Here is an 8,333-nt window from a genome sequence, read left to right as displayed (position 1 = left end):
TTTTCATTTTTTTTCGATTACCAACACATGATAAATTGTCGATTTGGGCGTACCTAACCCAGACCTAACCCAGACATAAACCTTTTTTTTTGTACGTGGGGAAATCCTCATGGACACCCCGAGGCCCTAAGTAGGGGGGGCCTCGGGGTAGTGCCGGACTCTTACCGGCTAAAACCCCACGGTGACCGTCCTCCGGCGCTGCGGCGAGGGACCGGGAACTCTAGTGAGACATCACAGAGTCCCCCGCCGCGCCTTGCCTGTCGAGGCTCATCCCGGGGGGAAGGACGACATGTCCTTCCCCCCCTGATTTCTCCGCCACGGACGCCAGGTCACCCGACGCCCGCAGCCCCGGGGCTGCCTTCGGTGCTCGGGCCCCTTGCACCGAGCACCTGCAACCCCCAGGGGCGGCCTGCCAATCTCCTGACCACCGACGTGGTGGTCGGAGGAGAGTGCTGGCGGGCCGCCCCACTTCTGGAGGTCCCACTAGACCTCAAGGGCGTCGGAGGGGGCCAGGAGGCGAAGGATGCCTCGCTCTGGCCCCTCTCCGAGCCCTCCCTCTCCGAGCGGGATGCGCGGTCCGCTCGCGCTCCCGCTCGGCGGCCTCCTTCTGTGACATAACAACTTCACAGAAGGAGGCCGTCATTTGCCAGGTTTTCTCGCTGGCCACCATCTTTCCCACTATGGTAGCCAGCGAGAGATTTCTTCCCACTTCCTGCTCCAGAACACGGCGCTCATCTACCCACGCTGGGCAGACTTCCAGCGTGTGCTGCGCCGTGTCCTGGGGTCCTCCACAATGGTGGCACACCGCCGTCGCCTCCTTCCCGATTCGACACAGGTACTCACCAAAGCAACCATGCCCGGTGAGTACCTGTGTCATCCTGTAGGACAGCCTACCCGGTTTATCCTGCCACTCTTGCCAATGTGGCAGGACTGCACCAACGGACCGTTGCGTGGCTCCAGCCGGAATCATTTGCTGGAACCACATAAATACAACGGTCCGTTGGGCATGGCGCCTCGTCTCCTCGACCGCTTGCCTCCTTTCCTCTGGCGGTCTCCCAGCCTCCTGGAGCTCCCTGGAGTGACGGTACACTTGCCGGTTTCTCCAAGCGAGGAGCTCCAGGGGCGGAAGACACGCCAGGGTAGTCGCCGCCTCGTGGGAGATGGTGCGATACCCTCTAATCACCCGGATGGCCAGCCGACGGTTGACGCGGCGCAGCATCTCCGTACTGCGCCGGCTGGCATCTCCGTACTGCGCCGGCTGGCATCCAGGTCTGGGGCCCATACTGGGGCCCCGTAGAGGGCAATTGACCGCACCACCTCCACGTAGAGGCGGCGGAGACCTAACCCAGACCTAACCCAGACCTATTGATAAATTGCAGTTTCTCAATAAGCTAAAGTAGTACTTGTTATTCGAATCTTTATGCAGTGATACTTATTCTAACAAGTTGTTTATTTTATTTCTGCGCCCTAAATTCATAATATTATAACATAATATTAAAAATTAATTTTAAACAAATTTCTTTACACATTAGTTAGTCTTTCACAATGCAGTCATTTTGACTGCTTTTGGGCAATATAGGTATATACTAAGTTTCAGTCTTTCTAGTGTTAATATGCAAAAATATAAGAAATACTTAAAGTATGATACGAATTATTATATTTAGGGGTTGAGACAGCCCTCTGCGAAGCTTCCGTTTCATTAATTTTATTAATAAAAATGTGAATTTGCATAAAGATCCGCAGTCTACTAATTACGACTAAAATGCTGAATAATAACGTTTATTAGACAATATTTTTTCAATAAGTATGTTAAATGTATTCTCCAAAGTCTACAAAACGACAATAACAAATAAACAAAAAAAATATTCATATTGTTTATGTAAATATCAAGAAGAATCAACATAATGACAGAAATGAACGTGTAATAAGTATTCGTACAGTTCTGTTGCCATTATCAAGTATACAAGTAATTTAAACATCTGTAATAAAAGCAATAAATAATTGTAAAATTAATATTTATAATTAGTATTTAGTAGGGATTCTCTTTGAATTTAATTATTGCGACTAATCTTCTAGGTATTGAATTGTGGCGTCGCCTCCTATGCTCGCCACTAGAGGGACTTCGCTCTCACAAGCGCTCGACCGATCTCTCGGTTGGTATATACAGGGTGTCCCGTAAAGAGTGTAAGAACCGGAAATGGGGGGTAGATAAGCTTGGGGATATGAATATTGAGATTCATAAAGATCTGCAAAGTGCAATGTTGCTGAGTAGCCTATCAGAGACATATGAAAACTTCAGATGAGCGATTGAATCGCGTGATGAGCTGCCAGATCTGGAGACATTAAAAATAAAGATTTTAGAGGAATTCGAAACCAGAAAACAGAGACACGATGATGAACCTGGTGCAATGGCAGCTAACCAGCAAGAACAAGGAAAGGGAACAAGGTGGAAGTACAATAAGTCCAACAATAGCACGTATGACAGAAATATAAATAATAGTAGATTGCCCATGAAATGTTTTCAATGTGGTAAGTTGGGGCACAAAGCGATCAACTGTTGTGCGAGAAGGGGTGCTACCAATAGACCAAGTGCAAGTTCGATACAAGAGATGTTTTATGTAAACCATGTAGAGATGGAACAAGCATGTGCAATTGCAATGGATCCAGAACACAATAAGTGGTGTTTGGATAGTGGTTGTACCAAACATTTGTGCAAGGATAAAGGAAAATTTGTTGCGTTGCACCCATCAAAGCATAAAAAATTGAATTTAGCTAGTCACATGTCAGCAAATGTTGAAGCCAAAGGAAATGTACAAATTCAAATATATCTAGATAATAATATTAAAGATATTGAATTTCAGGATGCCTTATATGTGCCTGATTTAAGAGTAAATTTAGCATCAGTAGCACAGATTACAGAAAGGGATAATGTAGTAATCTTTACCAAGCATGGAGCTGTTGTAAAGGGAAGAGATGGAAGAATAAAAGCCAAAGCAAATAGAGTTGGTAATTTATATTACATACAAGAATGTACAGAGCATGCTAGAAGTGTGAGATATCAGGAAGGAAATGCAAACCTAAAACTGTGGCATGAACGTTTTGGACATTTGAATTTAAAGGATTTAACATATATGGTAAGGACGGAGAAGGTAATAGGAATTAAAATTCAGGGGAAAAATACTATGCCATCGTGTGAAAAATGCATACAAGGTAAGCTGACTTCAACACCTTTTCCAAGAGAATCGAAAAGAAGTACAAGATTATTGGAAATAGTACATTCTGATTTATGTGGACCTGTGAAAACAGAATCAATAGGTGGATCAAAATACATATTAACATTTATTGACGATTATTCAAGATGGTGTCAAGTATATTTTTTAAATTCAAAGGATGAAGTTTTACAGATGTTCCAGGAATTTAAGAAATATGCCGAGACGTTGATCGAGAGGAAAATAAAGTACTTGCAAACAGATAACGGTCGAGAGTATTGGAATATAAGATACGACGAGTTCCTAAAAGAAAACGGAATTCAAAGGCGGCTAACAGTACCGCATACGTCGCAACAAAATGGTTTAGCTGAAGTTTCAACTGCCAATTATATTAGAAATAGATGCCCGACCAGAGCATTGAATGGTAAAACTCCATTCGAACTATGGACAGGAAGATTACCGATTTTATCACATTTACGAATATTTGGAACGAAGGCATACGTTTTAAATAAAGATCCAAGAAAGAAGAAGTTTGAAGATAGGACAAAAATAGGGATTTTTATAGGCTACTGCGAACGATCGAAGCATACAGAGTATGGCTACCAGCAGAAAGGAAAGTAATAGTATCGAGGGATATCAGAGTAATCGAACGCACAGAAGAGGAATACGGAAAGCGAGCCCTTCATGAGAAGAGGAAGCAAGAGGAAATTAAAAATGTAATACAAATGCAGGGTGAAAGTAGTCATACTATGTAGGAGACGAGCGTTCTTCGTATCGATTGCATTGAACAGCTGAGTGAATTGAATGAGTGGACTCTGATTGAATGATTGAATAATTGAATGTATGAGTGCAATGGCCATAATGACGGTATGTTTACAAATGTTAGGAACATTCGGGAAACGACACCGGATGAGGAACTGACAAGGATTAAATGCGTAACGTCAAGAACGTTCTGGAATGATTGAATTACATGAATGTGTCGACCGTGAATGATTGCATGATTGGATGTTTGAGTGCGTGTACTATAGTAACGAGTTATTGATATGAATCGTCGAGAACGTTCTCGAAACTTTACCGGAAGTGTAACCGGCAAGTGTTCGAGAATTGAGAGAATAAAAGCACGCGTCCGGGAGAAGAGAGCGATCTTTTCGGCTAAGTCTCTTAAGGCGTGATTCCACTGAGGCAACATGTAGCATGAGGCAATGACGCATGCGACGAAACACAATTTTATTAAGGCAACATTTAAGCAACATTTCGCATGCGATTACGACGCATGCAACATGAAATCAACGTTATGTAGACACTTGACATGTGTATTTGCTACACATTCATTTGTTTCCTTTCCGAAATAAAGAAAAATCGGGGATTACTTGATATTGTTTTGTTTCAATCGACAAGATTGAACATGCCAATAGCCAGTCGATCGGTGCGACTTGTAGCATACGACATGGAGTGGAATATGGAAAAAACCAACTGCTTTATTGAAGATTATCATAATTCTGAGGAATTATGGAATAACAAAAGCAAATTATATAAAGATAATATTGTCAAGAATGATAAACTTAGACAACTTGCGAGCAAGTATGAGTGCAGTGTACTTGAATTGAAAAAAAAATTAAAAATTTACGTTCAGCTTTTCACCGTGAAAGAAAAAAGCTACAGCAAGAAAAGAAGAGTGGCTCATCATTAAAAAAAAGGAAAATGGTTTGCGTATGAACCATTGACGTTTTTATTAGATATTGATGTGCCACGGCAAACCACGTCAACCTCTAGTGATAGAGAAGACTCTGAGGTATATCTTATTTAATATTTTTAAGAATATAACTGCAGGAATTATTTGTAATAAATTCCTCGTAGTTGGGAATCGAGGTACGAATGAATGAATAGGAGGCTTTTTTAAAACAATAACTGTTTATTATATAACAAAAACTACTTAACTCTAACTCACGGTATACTCTCACGAAAACTCACGAACCTCACGCATTCGATCAAATTTGCCTCGAACCCTGTGTGGCCACACGCTCCCGTTCACATGGTAATCTCAAATGCCATGTCCCAGACACTCTTCTTTCACACCTCGGCCAATTTTTCAAAAACACGCTGCGTTCGCTCTGCATAAATTCACTGGAAACATTCCTCAACCATACCAATCAATAAACATTCACACGATGCATCCATTCCTACAATATCAATAAATATTTTGCCACGGAACACGTCCTTAATCTGATGTAAAATACTTCATGAATTCATCCCTCACTTCTTTTGCGTCTGCAGTCGATCTCCGTGCTCTATGTTGCAAATCTTGCATAGTAGTATCACCATGAACTACTGATCTCCATAATCCCGGAATGACGTGTCCATCTTGCTTGTCTATATCAAAACTTCCTGGAGGTGAATATAAAGATCTGGATGTCGAGTTTCTTCTTAAAAAATTGTGGAGATAAATGCACATTTTTGTAATTATCTCGACATTTTCCACATTTAACATAAGTGGTATTCTAAAAATACGAAACACTGATGCTAATAAGCCAAAAGCGTTTTCCACTACTCTACGAGCACGAGAATGTCTGTAATTGTATATTCTTCTCGAAGAGCTTCTCTCCTAATAACCAGAAAAAGGTTTCATAATATATGAACTTGCAAGGGGAATGCGTCATCCGTCACTATTACATAGGGCAATAATTTATCACTATCTGGAAGTGATTCAGCAGGTGGAATGGTTAAATTGTTTGTCGCTAGTTTTTTGGTAAAATTACGTATTTCGAAATACTCCTCCGTCTGAAATCCTGCCTTGGCAACCAATATCAGCATATAGAAAGGAATAATTGGAGTCTGCAATAGCCATCAGGACAATGCTGAATGTTCCTTTGTAATTAAAAAACATGCTGCCACTGTTTTTGGGCTTTGAATTACTATGTGTTTTCCGTCACAAGCTCCAATACAGTGTGGATAATTCTAAGAGTTTTCAAACTCCTTTAGCTTTTTTTGCAGGTAGAAGATAATTTAAGGGGCCTTTCTACCTTGTGGGATTAAAAAAATCGATATTTTTTTTTGCATTTTCCTTTAGTATGTTGTCTCGAAAATATATCTACCAAATATTAAATTGAAATTTGAAAAACTAACGAAGTTATAACCTGCTGAAATGTACCGCGCGCAGGTATAACAACTGGACGTGAAACTTTAAAGCTGTTTTTCTCGAAACTACATTTTTCGGCACTGCGTGCGTGATAACTAAAAAACTATTCAAGATATCAACATCAAATTTATACAGTATCTTCAGAACTGGTCTCCCTATAGCATGAACTAGGATAATTGCGATATATGCAATAGTTTTTCTTTTATTAACAAAAAAGCAACCAAATATATGAAAATATTCAGTATTTTTTCGTAAAATAGCTGCCATTTTGCCATTTTTTGTTTTTTTGAAAAGATCCTAGTTCATGCTATAACCACACTCATCTATATTAAGAATATCGTTGGTTTTAGGATTTCGAATAACTTGTTCGCAAGATATCACGTAAAAACTGTTGTTTGATGATCAACAAAAACAGCGTAATCAATAGATATTATGCGTTGCAAAAATTCGTAAATATAGCTAAATATATAATAAATGTATCTACAAAATCCGGAATTAATCGCTCTTTAATAACCCGCAAAAAAAAATCACAAAGAAACACGTATTTGTCATGCCTACAAGGTAGAATGGCCCCTTAAGTACAAAAAGAACACTTGATGAATCACACTTTACTGGGAGCACAGTACACAATGACGATGAAAAAAAGAAAACATTTAAAAAAAGTAAAAAGAAAGAAGAATGCTTTGTATCACCCTCTAGTCGCGAAAAAAAAGCATACGCTATTTTAAAACGTGCTGTTCTGACGGATGATTGCGCAACATATGGAGAATATGTAAGAAATGAATTACGAAAAATCACGTCGAAAGCACAAATAGTTGCAAAACATTTTATCAATAATATATTATTCGATGCAGCTTTGGGAAAATATGATACACCAAATTCATATTACGACAATGACAATAGATATCAGTCACCCTCTACCTCTTCGCTACACTCTGAAACGCTATCTAAAGATAGTTATACACAGCTAGCTTGCAGCTTTGCCGACAGTACACAGCAAGAAGGAGATATGGTTTCGCGAACATTTTCAGGCATTTTAAATATGGATAATATTCATAATGAGTAAATTATACTGTACTATTATTATATATAACTATATATATTATTCCCTTACGTCGTTTTGTATGTAAACATAATAAAATGAAGCCAAAACAATAAAATGGTACTGTTCTATATATAATAATATCATTTTTAGCACTTACCTTTACAAAATCCTGTAGAATATTGATCAATGCTTTACATACTTCCGGAATGATTTTTTATATACTTGGTTCAGAGATCCGGAACAAATACATAAGTGAAGTATAGCTGTCACCGGTAGCTAAATATCTTAATGTTAATAGCAATCTCACAACTGCTGGTATTGCATTACGAAAATTCGTGTCTGACTTTTTTATAAAAGGCGTGATTTTTTTCAGCAAATATTCAAAATCTTCTCTACTCATTCGTGTAAAGTTTTTAAATAAACCTTCATCGTCAGCAACCAGCTTACGGAAAAATTCTTTTTGAGATTCTTCACCTCCAACAAATAATTCCCTTCTCCACCATCTTGGTTTTTTTCTCTACTTTTTTTGATTACTTGAGACTATTACCAAATATGAAGCTGCATGATAAGATGGCACTGAATGACAAGTAGCATGCTACAGGTCGCATAGTGTTACCGAACGACATGTGGCATGTTACAAGTCGCATAGTGTTGCCTCAGTGGAATCATACCTTTACGGAGAACGTACGATACGAATAGAATACGTTGTGTTACAGAAAGTTATACGTTAAGTTGCGTTTTATGTTGCAGTGTGTTTCTTATTATTGTTACGGTTATATGTTTATTCCTTTGTTCGTGTATTCTTAATAAAAGATTAGATTTTACATTCCTTATCTTACATACTAATGTCGACCCTGACATGACGAGTGTTGTAAAGGCTATAGGTGAAAGTATAGAGGAAGGAAATGTAACCAATAGATTGCAAAGGGCACCTGGGAGGCCA

General features: G+C 39.4%; 1 pseudogene; it reads right to left on the bottom strand.

Annotated features, from left to right (window-relative positions):
- Positions 1 to 5,913: 5,913 nt before the first annotated feature.
- On the bottom strand, positions 5,914 to 7,790 carry LOC122403622 (annotated as a pseudogene).
- Positions 7,791 to 8,333: the final 543 nt, after the last annotated feature.

This window comes from Colletes gigas, unplaced genomic scaffold (genome assembly GCF_013123115.1).
Source record: "Colletes gigas isolate AHSC1104 unplaced genomic scaffold, ASM1312311v1 Colletes_gigas_Sc00064, whole genome shotgun sequence".
NCBI lineage: Eukaryota > Metazoa > Arthropoda > Insecta > Hymenoptera > Colletidae > Colletes > Colletes gigas.
This window is presented reverse-complemented; position numbering and strand designations above follow the sequence as displayed.